General features: G+C 39.5%; 1 long non-coding RNA gene across 4 annotated transcripts in view; it reads right to left on the bottom strand.

Moving 5' to 3' along the window:
• The window catches only part of LOC129148554 (uncharacterized), a 277,290-nt gene that overhangs the window by 184,300 nt on the left and 72,626 nt on the right, over nucleotides 1-20,364 (bottom strand). The window lies entirely within an intron of this gene.

Genomic DNA, 20,364 nt, shown 5'->3' with positions numbered 1-20,364 from the left:
ACATTCATAGTGTGATCTAGGGCTGTCACTTCTTTTTCACATACATTGATATTTTTTATCCTCAGAATAATGTAGAAAATTTACACTTGATATTACTTGACCTATTTTCCACATGAGAAACGACATTTCAGAGAGGTCTAAGAGCTTGCCAAAGACAGGATTAGTAGATGAGCCTTGGCAGGCATTCCTTCCTGACCCACTTTGTTGCTACTGTGATTCCAAAGAAAATGAATATTCTCTGGTTGAGAAACACCAATGTCACATAGAGGACAGGGAAAATATTATATTTAGGTTTCAGTTGTTTGCAAACGATAAAAATAAATAATTCACCTGTATTTTTTAACTATAGGTTTTAATTGCTCTTTATCTTTCACTTAAGAGTTTTAGCTTTGGTCATCTAGCTTTGAGGGATTCTGATACTCTCTTATGCTGAGTCTTGATTTGCTTCCCTTTTAATTCAAACAATAATAGACAATATTATTTATTGAATGCTGAAGGATTTAATAAGACTTAAAGAAGTAACCCATAAACATTTCTCCTGCATTTTGAGTTTAGGTATTCCTTATATTCATGGGTTTTCAGAATAAATATATGTACAATTTCCAAATCTAGGGTTACCAGAGCAAGATCATCAAATAAGATTAAGAGCTAAATAGTTTTTTAAAATCCTATATAATAAAAGCCTAATATGCAAATTGACCAAACAGTGGAACAACCGGTCGGCAGGGGTGGGGCTGGTGAGTGGGCCACACCAGGCCAGCCAAGGCGGGTGCCAGCGGACAGAGGGAGGGGACAACAATCAGGGGGCAGTGGTGACAGTGGTGGTGGAGGGGCGATTGGGGGCGGGGCCAGCCACTCGCTGGCCAGTGCCATTCCCTGATCAGCCCGCAGGTCGCTTCCTTCTAAGCCAGCAGTCAGACATCCCCCAAGGGGTCCCGGACTGTGAGAGGGCACAGGCCAGGCTGAAGGATCCCTCCTCTCCACCCCCCCCCCCCCAGCACATGAATGTTGTGCACCGGGCCTCTAGTAAAAATATAAGAAAGGGGACATCTGTAATACTTTCAACAATAAAGATTATAAAAGAAAAGCTCAAGAGTCAAGTGAGAATGAACAGGTGATGTTATATGACTAGAGTCCATCCACAGAGTGAATAAAGTAATATATAATTTGAATAAGTTTAACATACATGTGGTTAAAACATATTCCAAGTAAGGAGAATCCCCTCAATTTTAATCAGTTAATGTGAAATTTAAAAGTAAAATCTCTTTATGTAGTTGGGTAGCAAAGTAACACTAATCATTTTTAATCACATTGTTAAATGTTTCTTTTACTGTGTTATTTATAATGTTTTGTTCTTTATTGGAAATTTAAAACTATTGTAAAAACAATTTTGGAATCTCAGTGTCCAAAGTAGATGAGCTACTTTAACTTCTGATAAATATAATATAGTTACACGTTTTTATCTCATTTTATTGAGAAATCATTAATCTGGAATAAACTGTATTCATTCATAGTGTAAAAGAAAAGACAAATACAAACTATTACCCTATTATTAATATTTGTATTAAGATTTAAGGAATGGTACATTTTCTTCAATTTGTAGAGGCCTATATCACAGGGAAAACTGTATTTTTCTGAAGATTCTTTTGTTCCTAGCCTCCTGAAAACATTGACTATGTAAAGAACAAAACATTTTTTCTAGCTATTATGGAAATGTGTAGCTCTCTTGATCATTTTGCAAAGAAATTTCAGGCAACAAATTTAAGAAATATTTTTGTCATCTTTCGTGAAATGAGAAACTCTTTTTTGCCCCATGAATCTCAGAGGACTACAGTAATAAGTTCAGCTGCTATGCACCATAATTAAATGAGAAAAGTTTCTAAAATTAACTGAAATATAGTATTTTGAAATTATAAGATAAAATTTTATCCCATTTAACATTAATGCTGATGTTGCCACAAAGATCTATATTAGTATAGTATGGCTGAATAATACAGTATGCATTGTCTAGGCCAATGGTTGGCAAACCGCAGCTCGTGAGCCACCTGCGGCTCTTTGGCCCCTTGAGTGTGGCTCTTCCACAAAATACCACGGCCTGGGCAAGTCTATTTTGAAGAAGTGGCATTAGAAGTTTAAGTTTAAAAAATTTGGCTCTCAAAAGAAATTTCAATCGTTGTAATGTTGATATTTGGCTCTGTTGACTTAATGAGTTTGCCGACCACTGGTCTAGGCTTTTGGAAAGTCACTGCAAAAGTAAGGAAAACAGAGGGATAATAATAAATATTGGTGGTGATAATATCAAACAGGAAGTACAAGTTGTGATAATAATCTATATATATAAAAGCCCAGCGACCAGAACAGCGGAATGACCAGAACCACCGGTGGCTATGACATGCACTGCGGCAGCCAACCAACCTGATCTCAGCCCTGATTGGCTCCCCCCGAGCCGGCCAGACCCCCGATTGGCCCAAAACATCCTGATCGGGGGCGGGGCTGGCTGCCAACCACCTGTGGCCCCTCGCCCTGGTCAGCACCACCCCCGATCGGCCCCTCTCACGCAGATTGGGGGCAAGGCCAGCCAACTGCCAGTGGCCCATCCCCCCTGCTGGCCTGTCCCAATGGACCCCCATCAGGGCGGGCCTACTGGACCCCACCTGTGCATGAATTTGTGCACTGGGCCTCTAGTAGTATAATAATAAAAGAAAGCCTTCCTCCAGTATGTGAAGTCAGTTGCAATTTGCAATAGAGAGTTCTCCGTTGCAGGAAGTAATAAAAAAGAAGTTCATCTGCCCTGTTTGGGGTGCTAAATGCAGAATTAGTTGGGAGTTTATAGTAGGACCTTTAGTATTTTAGTAGTTCAAAGATAGTTTCTTCTACATTGGCTTGAATTCACCCTTCCTTCCTCTGCCCACTTTTACCTAAGGTTTCATCATCCCATGCCAAACTTCAGAGCAGGTCTGTGTGCCCCATTCCCTCCTCCCCAAAGTATCCACGCTGCATCTGCCAGGAAGATCTTCCTAGAACATCACTTCAATTATGGGCTTTCACATTCTGTGTTGCCAAACCAACATATCCCAAAGTGAACTCCACAGAGAACGAACTCCTCAAAATGCACTTGCTGTTCCAAGGGAGGGAAATATTCCAGTCAAAGAAATTGAATTACCCTGGATGAAGCAAAGTTAAATTTGCTTCTTTACTGTAAAATTGTGTGAACTGTACTCTGAAAAAGGAGGGCATATTGTTCAGAGTTTCTGAAACTTCTACGACCACAAATACCTGTTATTAAAGAGCATCTCATGGTCCCAGAATTTCTCAGAAGTCATTTGGAGAATTGCTAATTCAGAATAGTAAGAAAAGGAAGATTTTTGTCCCTGGTTTGAAAGTCATTATTTTGGGGCTGCATACTGCTCTGTCCAACATTTTTCCCACTACTCTCCTAAATAAATCCTGCATTACACCTCTCTCCTCACTCTACCCCTGAAAGTGCTACTCTTATTACTGCTTTATTCTACAAAGATTCCAATAAGCAGAAACCTTACTTAAATTGGAGTTTGGAGGGCCTGTAAAGGAGCTTTCATATCCTACCACTAATCATCAACTCCCCAAACAGGAAGAGATGTACTTTTCATCTTCAACAGGAAGATGTTTTTAGACTCTGCTATTCCAGATTCTAAAGGATGGAAAATGATTATAGTGAACATGCAGTCATAGACAATAGACAACAAATGGATGTGCCTGTGTTCCAATAAAACTTTATTTAATAACAGGTGGTGGGCTGCATTTGGTCCATGGGGTATAGTTTGTCCTACTCCCACCTATAGATCTTTGCTTCTCAAAGTTTTACCGGAGGTCTAGATGCAATTGCTGGAAACTTGTTATACATACAGAATCTCGGACTCCATTGTGGACCTACTAAATCTGAATCATTTCACAGTCTCATTGTATATTCACATTCAAGTTTGAGAAGCACAACTGGAAAACATTGAAAGGTTTTAAGCCTGAGAATAAACTAATCAGCTTTTTTCCAACTGCAGTGTGAATCTTTCTGAACATTCCCCATCAAATATTTCCCATATCTGCACACTGCCAACTTTGTTCAAACCCTAGCTTGAACCTACCTCACCCATGAAACCACTTGCCACAAACCTGTAAAGATCACTTCCTCCTCTAATATCATAGAGCATAAAAACATGTTTTATCATTTGTTTCTGTGACTTTCATAAGTTATAATCTACTCAAGAATGAAAACTATATCCATGAATCTTTTGTATTTCCCACAAAACCTAATAATGAACTCCATGGAGGAAAAGGTGTATTCCAAAAAGAATCTGCCAGTTTTGTAATTGGTGTCAGCAATTTAGACTGGGGCTACAGAGTTGTTAACTGTGACACTGATATCACTGTAGGCTGCATAGTTTCTTATCCCACAGAAGCCAGCTACCATTGGGCTGGGAAATTCTCTAAAAAAGTGAACCTCTATGCCACGAGTACTTTTGGATGCAAGAGGGCTGGGTCAGAGGAACTGCATGGCTCAGAACAAACAAAAAGTTTGGGGGAAGAAGACAACTTAGAGTAAGGGCATCAACCTTGGATACTTCCTCAACTCTTTGAAGTCTGTTCTCCAGAAATATCCATCAAAACTTAGTTTCACCATATCCTGCACAGTTCCAAATCAAGGCCCAAAAGTGTGTTTGGGTTCACTTAAGACATTTATGAAAATTGTTACCATCTTGTTATCATTTATAATCTTGTTATCATCAATCAAAGGTATCCAGCATCCCAGGGTCATCTCATTTTCTCCTTGGTGGGGATGGAATGGGGTGTGGTGTGTGGGAATGGGTCTAAGTTGACCCTTTAGCCTCGTTCTTTATATCTTGGGTGATTTTGCATAAAAATAAACATGAGCTCCCAGTTCTCCAAGAAAATCTCTAGACTGGAATACTCAAGATTTGGGGTGCTTACCCCCTCTCTCTAGACAGGCATGGGTCTGGAATAACTTATCAGAGCCAAGGTTCTGGATGCTAGGACAAGAAATGGAGTAGAACAATGCTGGTCCAAGGACAGTATAACATAGACTTAAGAAGTAAGAACTGAGAGACTATCTGAGGGCACAACCAGAATTACAAAGACTGTCTGATAATTAGAGAAGAAACTGGAACCTTAAAGCAGAGAGAGCACATGGCTAAGGGAAGGTAGAAGGCAGAGCCAGGACTGATTCCCAAAGGTATGGATGTAACTACAAGACTTTATGGGGCGCCAGATGCCTTTCCTGTAGGAGAAGCTGCTACAAACACTCTGCATATTGGAACAACAGCAGTTTGGTCTAAGTTGACTATATCTCTGGTTTTATAGGGCAGAAGATAGAAAGGATAGTGTCAGCCTATTTACCCCATAGTTGCTCTACATAATGGATATCATAATACTTTAAAAAACTTTTTCTATAAATGGTTTTAGGGAGATTTAGATTCATTACCATCTAAAAGGAAACAGCTTTAAATTCTCTTCCCTGGCCAACTAAGTCCTTCCCCGTGCTCATTTACAATGAGGATTGGCACTAAAACATGCAGAAATCCCATCAGAATTGAGGCTTGGCCGCCACAGTTCAATTTAATGTCTCAATATTATCAGGTTTTCTTCAAAGAAATTCCATCAGGGAGACATTAGAAAAGCAACAGGTTAGCTTTTCAGAAACTGTCTATAAAATGGTACAATAAATTACAGCAATGGAATAAAAGTAAACTTTGAGCACAATACACTAGGCGATAGCACTCTATAGAGATGATCTCACTCTTCTCATAAAACCCTTTCAAGATAATGTATTCCCCATTTTTTAGATGAGGAAGCTAAGGCACCAAAGGGGCCAGAGCCAATCTGACTCTGCTTTTAACTAGCACACCATGCGGTGTGCCCATTACCCTAGGGAACTCTGCCTTCTGAAGTGATCACTTGTCTAATGTAACAAAACATCATCATCAGTGCAAAAAGGTTGTTTGAAACATTCCCGTATTATGACTGGAATAAAGTACCTTTAATTAAACTTAATGCTAAAACTTATAAGTTGTTTTGTTTTGTTTTTATAATGCACATCAGCCTAAATGTTTCTCCAAAGATAACATTTCCATCAATTACCTCTAGGTATCTTCCTGTAAGAAGGAAACTAATAGATTCCAATAACATTGGATTTAATTGACATGCAATGATTTGCATAACATTTTAGCCCACACAGTTTTTATGTGAATGTTTCAGACTAGAATATGGTGAAATCACAATGAAAAATAAAGATGAATGTACTGAAAATATAGCAATTAATCAATTTTAACATGTTAAATGAAAATTAAAGAAGCTCTTTTTAACAGAATAAGCGTGTTGTTGTTTTTTATGCTTGCTTCAGAAAACCTATAGGGAAAATGCTTAAGTAAAATGTGTTACTCATTAAAGACAATGGCTGTTTTTAAAGAGTATATGTATGTTTATTATTTATTTAAGTTATCTTTAAGAAACTGAGAACTATGAAATTCTGTAGATTCTTATTGATAGATCTTGTTTGGAGTATAAAGAAAACTTTTAAAAACAGCTCATTGCTTTATTCCTTGAAAATCAAACTTGCTTTGTCAGGCTGGCGAAGCTCAGTGATTGAACCATCAACCTATGAACCAGGAAGTCACAGTTTGATTCCCGGTCAGGTCACATGACTGGGTTGTGGGTTTGAACCCCAATGTGGGGCATGCAGGAGGCAGCCAATCAATGATTCTCTCTCATCATTGATATTTCTATCTCTCTCTCCTTCTCCCTTCCTCTCTGAAATAAAAAATATATATATATTTTTTTAAAAATCAGACTTGCGCCCTAACCAGTTTGGCTCAGTGGATATAGCGTCAGCCTGCAGACTGAAGGGTCCCAGGTTCGATTCTGATCAAGGGCATGTACCTTGGTTGCGGGCACATCCCCAGTGGGGGGTGTGCAGGAGGCAGCTGATCGATGTTTCTCTCTCATCGATGTTTCTAACTCTCTATCCCTCTCCTTTCCTCTCTGTAAAAAAAAAATCAATAAAATATTTTTTAAAATAATCAAACTTGCTTTAATTGTATATTTTATCTTTTACAAACTTTTGTTAATTCCATAAATTCTGAATGTAAAATAAATATGGACCATTTAATAAGAATTTTGACTATAAGTATCTACAAAGTGCCTGGAATATTTTGATGAACTTTAAAGATAAATAAATTAAATTATTGAATATCAATTATGTAATAATTATATAACTTGTCCTCTTATACACATTATCAAGAAGCTGTGTGATGCATATTGCTATCTCCATTTTACAGATGAGAGAGCAAGTCACAAAAAGCTCAAATTACCATTTGAATATTCTTCCTCATATTCCAAATATTTTTGAATTCTTACTGACATCAAGCAAAAATCCTTTGGATCAAATAGATCTACAATAATCTGGAGTGAAGTGAGTATGAGGTCAGAATAAATGATTATGATTATAATGATGTTGGTAATATTTAAATGTTTTCAATGTGCCAGGCATTACGTAAAGCAGAATTAAGAAACTTGTCTCACTTGAAAGTTAAATATCATAATTTTCCCAGGATTTGACACAAAAATGTGTAGGAAAATTTGTCAAACTTAATTTTATATAGTACACTAAAGGCCCGGTGCATGAAATTCATGCACGGGGGGCAGGAGGGGGGAGATCCCCTCAGCCCAGCTTGCACCCTCTCCAATCCGGGACCCTTTGGGGGATGTCCGACTGCCGGACACCCCTCTCACAATCCGGAACCACAGGCTCCTAATTGCTCACCTGCCTGACTGCCTGGTCGTCCCTACTTCCCCCCCTGCTGGCCTGGTTGTTCCCAATTGCCTCCCTCTGCCAGCCTGGTCACCCCTAACTGCCCCCTCTGCTGGCCACGTCGCCCCCAACTGCCCCCCTCTGCCAGCCTAGTCGCCCCTCACTGCCCCCCTGCCAGCCTAATTGCCCCCAACTGCCCCCCCTGCCAGCCTGGTTGCCTCCAATTGCATCCCCCCAACCGGCCTGGTTGCCCCTAACTGGCCCCCCTGCTGGCCTGGTCGCCCCACGCAGCCTGCTGTTCAGTCATTTAGTCGTCCCTCACTAACGCCCCTGCCGGCCTAGTCATAGGCAGACATCTTGTGAGGGTTAATTTGCATATTACATCATTATTATATAGGATTATAAATCTATTAAAATTATGGTTATGAATCCTATAAATAATAGAAAATGCTTATTATATTATAGAGTTTAAAGGAGGATACATATTTAAATGTACTGCATTGTTACAAACATATAAAAACAGCCTTAATTAAAGACTAGAACAACAAATATATTTGGTAGGTAGAATTCTAAAATTATCTCAAGAGGCCAATCCCCTTGTTGAAACCTATGAATATGATAGATTTTCACTCCAATGATTATAGCATTTTATATAACAGATATTTTTGCAGATGTAATTAAGGTTCCTAATCAGTGGAGTTCATCAAAAGAAAGTCTATATTATAATTCATTCTGATCTGATGAGATCTTAAAAGAGGGATCTAGAAGACAGAAGAGATGCTCCTGATGGCCTGGAAGAAAACAAATACCTGCATTGTGAATTGCCTGTGAATGGCATGTGGCAAGGAACTATGGGCTGCCTCCAGCAGCTGAGAATGGTTTCTGGATGACAGCTAGTAAGAATATGAGGACTTTCATCATATAACCACAGAGAGCTGAATTCTGGCAACAACTTTAAGAGCTTGGAAGAGGACTGGGAATCCAAGATAAGAACAGAGGAGCAGCTAAGTTGTGCCCAGATCCAAAATGGAGTTAAAAATAATGTCTACCTCATAGTGTTATTATAAGAATTAATGAGTTAATTCATGTGAATTAGTGGAAACAATGAGTCCAACTTATTATCTATTGCTAGGTAATAAATTAGTCCAAAATTTAGTAGCTTAAAACAACATGCCCTGGCCCAGTAGCTCAGTTGGTTAGAGCTTCATCCTGATATGCCAAGGTTTCAGGTTTGAGCCCTGGTCAGGACATATACAAGAATCAACCAATGAATGCATAATAAGTGGAACAACAAGGCAACCTCTCCACCCTCATCTCCCCCTGGCCCTTCTCTCTTTCTCTAAAATCAATTAAAAAACAACAACTCACATGCTTATCACCTCACAGTTTCTGGATCAGGAATGCAGATGAAGTTATCTAAGTGCTCTAGATAAGTCTATTCAAACCCTGAAGTCAAGGAGTTGGCCAGGGCTGCAGCCAAGGCATGACTAAAGAGGCATCGGCTGTCAAGTTCATTCATGTGGTTGTTAGCAAGATTCACTTTTACTGTCGTTGCTGAACTGAGGACCTCAGATCAATGCTAGCTACTGCCTGAAGTCTGTCCTTAGTTCCTCTTCACATGGGCCTTTTTCACAGAGCAGCTCACAGCAGGGCAGCTTGCTTCAGCAGAGCAAGCAAGCAAGAGTGTGAATAGCCCTGGCCGGGTGGCTTAGTTGATTGGAGTGTAGTCCCTACACCAAAAGGTTGTGAGTTTGATTCCCAGTCAGGGCACATACCTAGGTTGCAGGTTTGATCCCCACTCAGGGTGTGTACAGGAGGCAACCGATCGATGTTTCTCTCTCTCTAATAAATATATTCTCGGGTGATTAAAAAACAAACAAAACCTTACCATTTGCAACAGCATCAATGGACCTAGAGGGTATTATGCTAAGAAAAATAAGTGAGTCAGAGAAAGACAAACACCATATGATTTCACTTATATGTAGAATCTAAAGAACAATATAAATGAACAAATAAAACAGAAACAGAGTACCGTCTGATGGTTGCCAGAGTAGGAGGGTGGCTGGACTGGTGACAAAGGTGAAGGGATTGAGAAGTACTTACAAATTGGTAGTTACAAAATAGTCAGGGAATGTAAAGTACAGCATAGGAAATACAGTCAGTAATATTGTAATAACTATGTATGGTGCCATGTGGGTACCGGAATATCAGGGGGAACACTTTGTAAAGTATATGATTGTCTAAACACAATGCTGTACACCTGAAACTAATACAAAATATTAAATGTAAACTGTAATTTAAAATAATTAAAAGATATATTAAAACCACTTTAAATGATACTTTAAAAAAATAAAAGACTGTTCTTCATTTGAAAAAAAAAAAAGTGTTGATAATCCAAATTAAGGATTAAATTAAGTGGTGATCCCCAACCAATATTTTCCTGGTGAGTCAAATTCAAGATTCCTAGCATATACAGCAGAAAAGTTCCACTTTTTAAAATTGTTAAGTTTATTATAACTTCTCTTTCTGTGACAATGTGTTTTCACTGATGGGGCATCAAAGATATATATTTTTCTCCAAAGGCATTTTAGAGACCTTACAGCTTCCTCACCAGATTCACAAAGGATAAATGATTTTGCCTTGTATATGTGCTTCATTCCCCTTTAATATTTGACATTATGCCAGATCGTGATTTTTAAACACTATAACTCACTCAACACAATTATGCCTATTTTATAGCTTGCTACATTATATTTGATAGGTTATTCATTGTGCTCTGAACACTCATGGGACAAATGTGAATGTATTACTTTAGTTAACAATGCTCAAGCAAAATGCAGACAATATTAAAATCAATGTTTTCTTTTACTGCTAACAACATACACATTATGACAAATATAAAAGAAATTATTTATTTGAAGGTTAGTTATGTTACACTAGTATCCAACAAATAGTGACCTAAATATCAGATATTAGATTTTATTTTAATGCAATATAATGTAAAAAGAAATAGGATATAGGATTAATGCATGGAAAAATAAGTATATTTTTAAATTCTTAAGGCAATTTCAAGATAGTGTAGTGTTAATGAAAAGATCAGGAACCTTGTACTCAAGCAAATATGATTTTCCATTTCTGCTCCACCACTAACTAGCTGAGTGATACAGCATGTACTAATTAACCTTGCTGAGACTTTATTCTTATCTGCATAATAGGCAAGTACATACTACCTTCTAGGTAGGCCATTGTGAAAATTAAATACAGTGAGTAAGGCATCTAAAAGTGACTGAGCAGTAAATAATCATTTCATGATGTTGTTGTATTTATCTTTACAATTTGAAGTGTTGAATGAACAGTTGCATGATTTGTGTATTCTTGACCTTGATGACATTCTTTTGGGTGAAGTTTTATGGTTAGAATCACAATTCTAAAAATATTAAAAGTTATTTTTAGAAAAGAATGCTGCTATGGCCTTTCTCTTAACAGTTTGAAATGAGGTTACAAATAACGCACAGAGTGCTTGGCAATTGTCTAGCAAATCAAAGTTGTCTAATAAATAGTGGTTAGTATTATTAAACTAGAGGCCTGGTGCATGAATTCATGCACAGGTGGGGTCCATCCAGCCCACCCTGATTGGGGCAATTGGGCCAGGCTGGCCACAGTGAGTGGACGCAGGAGGTTGTCCAGCCGGCCCTGCCCCAGATTGAGGGGGGGGGCAATCAGGGTGTGAGGGCCAGCTGGGGGAGGGGCTGAGGGCGATTGGTGGGCCATCCCCAGCCCTGATTGGGGTGGGGGGCCGATCGGGGACGGGGCCAGTGGAGAAAGGACTGTGGGCAGTTGGTGGGCCAGGGGGAGGGGCTGCGAGCGGTTGGCCGGCCAGCCCCGCCCCCTGGTCTAACTCCCAGTTGAACTCTTGGTCGAACTCCCAGTCGAGGGGAAAATTTGCATATTAGCCTTTTATGATATAGGATGTTTGACCAGTGTAGCATACAAGATGGTTACTGCTGAAAAGACAAAGTGGAATCTTCCTGGAAACGTGGCAAATTGAGATTATGTCAGAAGTGTCATTGCTACACACAGTAGAGGAGCTACCCGCCCCCCCGCCCCTGCCCCAAAGGAAAACCCACAAATATCCACCATATAGAGAAACAGATAACTTCTTTTTTAAGCCTAGTTTATATCATGTTTATATAAAGGTAGCATTGGCCTTTATAAATTTAAGTTATATCCTAAATCCAAACTAAATTTGTATGCAAAGATTTAGAGTATATGTAATAGTGATTAATTTTAGTCAGCTCTCAACAACTATTTATTTAGAATTTTGAGTTCTCAAAAATATACATCATTTTCCTTCCTATGTCAATTTGAGAATGTGTCAATTTCTCACAATGTATATAAACTGAATATTATTTTGCCATTAGAGTTACAGGATAATTTTTTGAATGGTATGTCTAATCTCAAAACACATACCATTATTAAAAGAGCACAATTTACTCTGCTATGGATATGAAAAAGTATCTCTACAATGAAGAAAATCAAAAACTAAATAATTTAAATTATCCTATATAATAATAGACAAATATGCAAATTGACCATACCTCCGACACACCCAGAAGCCACGCCCACAAGCCACGCCCACCATCCAATCAGAGTGAGTATGCAAATTAACCCAAACCAAGATGGCTACAGCCACAGAGAGCAAGGTTCCCTAGGTAACAGAGGAAGCCAAGCTTTCTGCCAGCCATTGCAGGCCTAAGCCTCCACTCAAGCTACAAAGTTTCAATTATAGAAGGTAAACAAATTCAAACAAATGGCAACAGAATGGAGCTTGAGAGAGCAGGCCAGGGTTGCCGCCGGCAACAGGGGAAGCAAAGCTTTCCACACACCCTGACCGGGCCCACCCGCTTAAGGCAACAAAGTTTCAATTATAACCCCAACACAAATGGATTCGGGCCTCAGAGGGAGCCCCAGGCTTGGCTCTGCTCCAGGCTACAAAGTTTCATTTGTAGAAGGAAAATAAATTCCAGATACCAGGGTCTCCGCTTGCGTCCCAGGGGGCGTGGCCCACCTGCAAACCACCACAGGCCCCTTGCTCAGGCCGCCCCATGCCCCAAGGGAACCCCACCTTGATCAGGGACACCCTTCAGGGCAAACCAGCTGGCCCCCACCCCTGTACCAGGCCTCTATCCTATCTAATAAAAGAGAACTATGCAGATTGATCATCACTGCAACACACAATATAGCTGCTCCCATGTGGTCAAAGATCCTGCCCCCATGTGGACACAAGATGGCCACCACAAGATGGCCAGCAGGAGAGGGCAGTTGGGAGGCACCCGGCCTGCAAGGGAGGGCAGTTGGGAGGCACCCTGCCTGCAAGGGAGGGCAGTTGAGAGGGACCAGGCTTGCAAGGGAGGGCAGTTGAGAGGGATCAGGCCTGCAAGGAAGGGCAGTTGGAGATGATCAACCCTGCAGGAGAGGGCAGTTAGGGGTGACCAGGCCAGCAGAGGAGGGAAGTTGGGGGCAAACAGCCTGGCATGGGAGTGATTAGGGGGTGATCAGGCTGGCAGGCAGAAGCAGTTAGGGGCAATCAGGAAGGCAGGCAGGCAAGCAGTTGGGAGCCAGCAGTCCTGGATTATGAGAGGGATGTCCGACTGCCCGTTTAGGCCCGATCCCAGGGATCGGGCCTAAACGGGCAGTCGGACATCCTTTGAGGGGTCCGAGATTGGAGAGGGTACAGGCTGGGCTGAGGGACAACCCCCCTCCGTGCACGAATTTCGTGCACCGGGCCTCTAGTGTTTATATAATGACTTACAATATTCTCCTCTGGGAAAAAAATGTTGACATTTTTAAATGGTTAAGATTTCAAAAGGTCTCAATTTATTTCAGAAGACAGTTTGTATCAGAAAACATTGACACAGTGATAATTACATCAGTAATGCTGAAGTATAAATTTCTGTTTACTCAAAGCCTCACTAAAGAATTGTTCAAAAGGTGCCGGAGGAACTGAGAGTAAATTAGCTAACAAACGCAACCCACTAAGTCAGCAGATAATTGATCAGACCTTTTCTTTCTCCAAGTGCTGTTCTAAATCCTTGGTATACAATGATGAATAAGATACAATAAGGCAATTTGTGTCCCCCTCCAATAGTGCATGATGAAGAAGGAGAGACCTCTGTCTAAATGATCACTGTAAAATATAGTGAATGCCACTCAATGCTGTGCAAATGGAAAAGTGGTACTAAGATTTTCTTGGGGGTCAAGAAATAATTAGGAAAGTTGGTAGAATATGGAATAAGTTGTAAAAACACAGTTGACTATTAAGAGAGTCATTACTTTTCACACTTTAAATTCATAATTCAAACTTGTAATCACGGTGTTAATACACACATTTTTTAAAAGATTACTCTGGAAGTTTTGTGGAAATGGATTGGAGTGGGTGAGATTAGAAGCAAGAACAAAGAAAGAATCATATTTCAAGAAGGGAGAATTAGTGCAGAGACAAGTGAATGGAGAGAAAAGTTGGATATGAAGATATTCAGAAGGTAAGATTCAGGAGAGTCTGTGAATGATCAGAAAGGAGGGAATGGTGTAAGGAAAGAGCATCCGCATGTCCTGGGAATTTTTAGAAATATAATTCTCTGGCCTCACTCCAGACCTTCTGAATCAGAATCTCTGAATAAAGGAATCAACAATTCATGTTTGATAAGCCCTCCAGATCACCCTGATGCATGACAAAGTTTGAAGAGCACTTGAAGCTATTGGTTACCAAGCATAGCTGCACAACCTGGGAAGCTTAGAATAAAAAAATTCTGGTTTAGTTGGACCAGACTATAACCCAGGCATCATTATTTTTTTAAACTAATTCTTATTTAAATTTTTTCATAATTTTATTAAGTTTACTGGGGTGACATTGGTTAATGTTATATAAGTTTCAGATGTACCTATAATAATAAAAGCATAATATGCTAATTAGACCAGACGTCCTTCTGGACGACCTTCCAGATGAAGCTGGGGCTGTGAGGGAAGCCTGGGTCCTGGGTACCAGAGGGAAGCCAGTGCTGGCAGCCAGGGAAAGGAAGGCCTACTCTTGCACAAATTTTGTGCATCAGGCCTCTAGTATGTTTATAATAAGACATCTGTACACTCTATTGTGTGCCCAGCTAATTCATTGTGTGTCCAATTGTGGTAGACAGCTGGCTCTGGTTGGGATCCTCAATGGATATTACTGATACTCACCAAGGAAAGGAGGAAGGTTTAAGAGAAAATCTGATGCCATTTAACCAGGCTAACTGTTCCCTGTTGAATTTCAAAATAAGCACACCAGATGTTTATTTAACTAGCTTTTCTGTAGTTTGTTTTAGGCAAACATACAAAATTAACATAAGTATCAAAATATGGGCACATTACAAGGGCATCAAATCTTCAAAAGTTCTCATAACACTTTTTTCATTCATTGTATCTTTTTGTAAACTAATCTCCAGAAGCTCTAAAGTCTGTCTTCTCTCCTCTCCCATTTATTACTAAACTAGAGGCCCGGTGCACGAAATTTGTGCACTCGGGGGGGGGGGGTTGTCCCTCAGCCCGGCCTGTGCCCTCTCACAGTCCAGGACCCCTCGGGGGATATCCACCTGCCAGCTTAGGCCCGCTCCCCATAAGCCAGCAGTTGGACATCCCTCTCGCAGTCCGGGACCCCTCACTCCTTACCACCCACCTGCTCGCTACTCCTTACTGCTCGGCTCACTGCTCCTTAGCGCTGCCACGGAGGTGGGAGAGGCTTCTGCCACCTCCGCTGCACTCGCTGGCCATGAGCCTGGCTTCTGGCTGAGTGGTGCTCCCCCTGTGGGAGCACACTGACCACCAGGGGAAGCTCCTGCACTGAGCATCTGCCCCCTAGTGGTCAGTGCGCATCATAGCAACTGGTCGTTCCGGTTGTTCCGCCATAAGGGTTGCTTAGGCTTTTATTATATAGATATGAAATTCATCAGTGCTCCCTCTTCCTTTAGTCCAGGTTCTTAACGTGTGGTTAAGCACACAGGCTATCTGGGTTCAAATCCTAACTTCACCACTTGCTAGCTCTGTGGAACTAGGCAATTTATTTAATTTCTCTGTGCCTCAGTTTCCTCATCATCAAGGGAGAATAACAATAGAACCTACCTCTTAAAGTTGACTAAGGACTGATTAATTAATAATTATAAAATTCTTGGAACAGTGCCTGGCACATGATAAGTGTCATGTGTGTGTTTGTTTAAAAAAAAAGAAAGAAAGAAAAATTAGTGTGGAATATTTGTTGTGAACCAAGAGGCCATTCAAGGCCTTATTAGTATGAGGGAGGTAATTTGCATCAGGTGAGCCTCACTTGTGCCTTGAGGAGACACATACGACACTATAACTTCTTTAACAAGACTGCCAAATGCTTGAATATGTGCCATGGCATATTCATTTTATATCCCCACTTCCAAGCACAATGTCTTGCCCATGGTAATTGCACAATAAATATTTGTTGAATAAATAAACTAATGATGTGTTATTTATTCAACCATTCATTGATTATTCTATACAGAAAATGATATCTCATATGACATTTTCCAAGAGGAAATAAGTAGTTTGGGGATGGTGATTTGAACCAAAGTGTCCCTAGATGGAGGCAGAAGATAAACAGGGCTACACATCTTACCTGATTCAGATCTAACCAGAAAATCAGGTGGGTCTGGGCCTGCAGAAGGATCTATCAGAGATTCTAGGAGGGGCAGAGATAGGGAAATGAAGTTGGGACTGACACTTGGAGTGGAGGGAAAAAAAATAGACTTAAAGCCCCAGAAAGTCATTTCTGAAACAGTTTCCATTAGCCTAACAGAAGAGTAAGAAAATTTTGTAATCTCAAAAATCCTTCCAAATAAATTAAAGCATATATGAGGCTTGATAGACTTGGAATCAGGGCCAGCTCTGCCATTAGCTAGCTCCAAACTTAGGTGAGTCACCTAGTCTCTCTAAGCATCAGTTTTCACCTGTCCAAAATAAGGCATTGACTAATGATGTGAAAGGTCCTTTGAAGCTCTGTAGTTCTTTTATTGTAACAGCATATTGAGAGTTAAAGCTCTTCCAAGGAAAAATAAAATAGGTTCTTTTTAATTCATGGAACTATTACAGGGATTCTATGTGTGCAATAATACTGTCTACTCTTAAAATTCATTGTGTTTTAGACTTTTATTTATAACTAGAGGCCCAGTTCACGAATTCGTGCACGGGTGGGGTTCCTCGGCCTGGCCAGCCATTGTGGCCCATTGGAGCCAGGCTGGCGGGGGGAGGGGGTCACGGGAGGTTGTCTGTGGGAGCACACTGACCATGAGGGGGCAGCCCCTACATTGAGCATCTGCCCCCTGGTGGTCAGTGCACATCATAGTGACCGGTCGTTCGGTCATAATGGTCACTTAGGCTTTTATATATACAGATGATATGAGCTGACACCTAGTTTAGGATAATTACAGTGGACCTCAAGAAGGAATGTAACTGCCGAGGACTCCTCATGGTTAACTGAGAACAAATGCATTACTAGAATCTAGCAGCCATTGCAGACAGAAGACCCTCACACATGCTGCCTTTCAGGAAAAAGCTACAGATAAACCTTTAGCCTCCTTCACTGTGCTCCTGCTGTCAGCCCTTATAAAGAAGTTTTTGGTATCACCTTTCAACCAATGGACCAAGACCTGCCCAGGCCATTCTGAACTGCTCAGTTACATTCTCATTTGCTGACCAATCAGAGCAGCTCCATTATGACCAATTGGAATGCTCAAAGACAATATGATGCTATATGAACCAGTCAGGTTGTGCTAATTTGGATTCCTCATTTGCATGAAAGTGGAGCAATTGAGAACCAGGATGGGAACTTTTGTTACAAAAGCAGCCTCCCCTTTGTCTTCGAGGAACATATTCCAGAGGAGGCTGTTTCCCCAGTTTGAAAACTGTTCTCTTGAATAAAGTTTCTCCTCTTTCTGAAGCCCAGATTTGGGATTTTAGTTGATATTAGGTTGATGGCAGTGAACTTCTGTTGATGTTTCCAAAAAACAGAGCATTACACCACACTAAATTTATTTTTAACTTTGAGTCACCCATCACAATTCTAGATTCCTCATTTGCATGAAAGTGGAGAAAATGAGGTATGAAAATGGTATGAAAATTCTAAGTCTCTAGAGTCTTTATAAAAACTAGCTTGAAAATATTACAATACCTATTTAGTTCTTGGACAATAAGTAAAACTTAAAAGCCTATACCCATCTGGGTTACTCTCTAGACTTAAAACACACACACACACTAACTCTGAAGTGGGTAGAAAAGAAGAGTGAGTTACAATTCTGTGACTTTTATGCTTACATGCAAATTGCACATGCATATGTAGGGGTTGGTGTCAAACTCAGGTTTAAGTGATGGGAACTGATTTATCTATTTACTTGGTTCATAAAGGCTCAGTGCCCAGAGTCTAGGCAATCAATCTAACTCTTTGCAGAAAGACATGTTATTTGACATTTTCACCACAAAACCTTCTATGTCCTCAATATGCTATCTCTGATTATTCTTAAATACAATCTCAGTTGGCAGAAAAGGTCACTATACCAGGACTCTTAAAAGCTTCAGAGAAGCACTTCACGAGATTCTAAAGCACTCAAGTCATATCTCCAAAGCACAGGCAAACCTCCAGAGTCTCCTTCAAAAATTACTCACAGTCCAGCTACTATGGGGGCCATAAAAGGCATAGTCTCAGGACCACAGAGTTAAGACCAAAATGAATTCTTTATTCTGCTAATTCCACAAGGAATAGTTTCCACATTATCAATATCTCTAAAGCCCCATAAAATAACATGGTTCTGTCAACATCAACTTCAAATACACTCCAAACCTGAAATTGCCAGAAATTGAAAGTCAGTTTTTCTTTGATATAGAGCTGGGACTTGTCATTTCCAATGGAACATTAATCATGTCAAGAATTTCTAAGCAATCCAGAAGGTTCATGCCATATATTAATTCATCAATAGTTCTGTCCAATTTGTACATGACAAGCCTTTTATGTAGGAGTAAGACATTTAGCTAGTGAGTAAATCCAGCTGAACACACAGCATCTCAAACTATACAATATTTTTGTTATCTACTTGTAATCATAAAAATGTTCTTTGACTTTGCAAGAGAGTCAAATGCTCGTGATCATGATTAAAATAGAGAGGCTCAAAAACTTTCCAAAAAAGAAGTAGTTTCTGACCAGAAAAAAAATTTTTTTGGAGAAATTTCGTGCCATAGAAAATTATTATATTGTACATACTAAAAATTTTGAAATGTAGCTATTGCAAATGTTAACTATCTATTGTGATATGCAAATCGCAAATGATAGGGAATACTGGTAACTATTGGTTAAATCAACTGTACTGTAGTAAGAGTGAATAAGATCACAATGTAGGTGAAATTACTTAGTATACTGTGAATCACTTTACAAATAAAAAAAATTAAGAGCTATGTAGAGAAAAATGCTAAGTTGTATCATTTTTTAAGGGTGCTGGAGTGTAATAAAATAGACCATTTCTGTAATTCTTTGAGAAAAGAAGTTAAAGTTATATTTTGCCTCTATGCCACTCATGTTTCCACAAGTTTCCAAAAGGAAATTTTGTTTTTTGACAAACTACATTAGAAGCAAAAAGAGACGAACAGACAGAGACAGAAAAAAAACAGAGAGAGTGAGGTAAGGAGGAGAGAGACAACCTAAAGAGCTAGAAGGTTTATATGTATTGCATATACTTAATTGTGGAAAAGTGAAACTATAAAATACCCCACTTTATAGTCTGATAATGTGCTTGTTGTTTTTTTTAGTAAAAATGATGGGAGTTTTATGTTTGTTATGGGCTATTTAAATAGTAGAGTAAAATTCTCTTCTGGAGATATGTTTAAGAGAGACAAGTGTGTTTTACTGGTTTTATTAATCAAATTCTAACTAGCTTGCAATTTTATTACTTTAACATGTGTTCCAAAATCTTGTTGAGTAAGTTTAAATCTACTGATAACTTACGTATCAGTATCAAAAGCCTATATTTTTATTTCTAAAGATGCATTACTTTCTTTAATGAGATCCAAGAAATGGATTTTAGCATCCCAGATATTCAGAACTGGAAGAAGCTTTCTATGTCACTCAGTCTGACCTTCAGTTGAAATTATGAATTATCTCTGAATTGTCCCAGGCCAGTGGGAACCCAGGTGCTCTTTGAACACTTTCCATGATAGGGAATCTTACTACTTCAGGAGATCTTCATTTAAATTTCAAAGAGTTCTGGTAGATTCTTTTTAAAATTCATATATTCACTTTAAATCTTTCTGATCTCCACTGCTTAGACATATTTCTCCATATAGAGAAGCAAAGAATAAATCTAATCCCACTTCTACATGAAAACTCCATAGATGCTAAGGAAAGCACTTTGAAGAGACTCTAGCACATAATATCCACTCAATAAATATAAGCTATTATTACTTTTATAATCAAAACCCTAAAAATGTTTTTTTTTCTCTGAATTCCCATATCTAGTTTCTTTAAG

Source organism: Eptesicus fuscus, chromosome 3 (assembly GCF_027574615.1).
Source record: "Eptesicus fuscus isolate TK198812 chromosome 3, DD_ASM_mEF_20220401, whole genome shotgun sequence".
NCBI classification, from domain to species: Eukaryota; Metazoa; Chordata; class Mammalia; order Chiroptera; family Vespertilionidae; genus Eptesicus; species Eptesicus fuscus.
The sequence above is the reverse complement of the archived record's forward strand: the minus strand, read 5'-3'. Positions and strand labels throughout refer to the sequence as shown.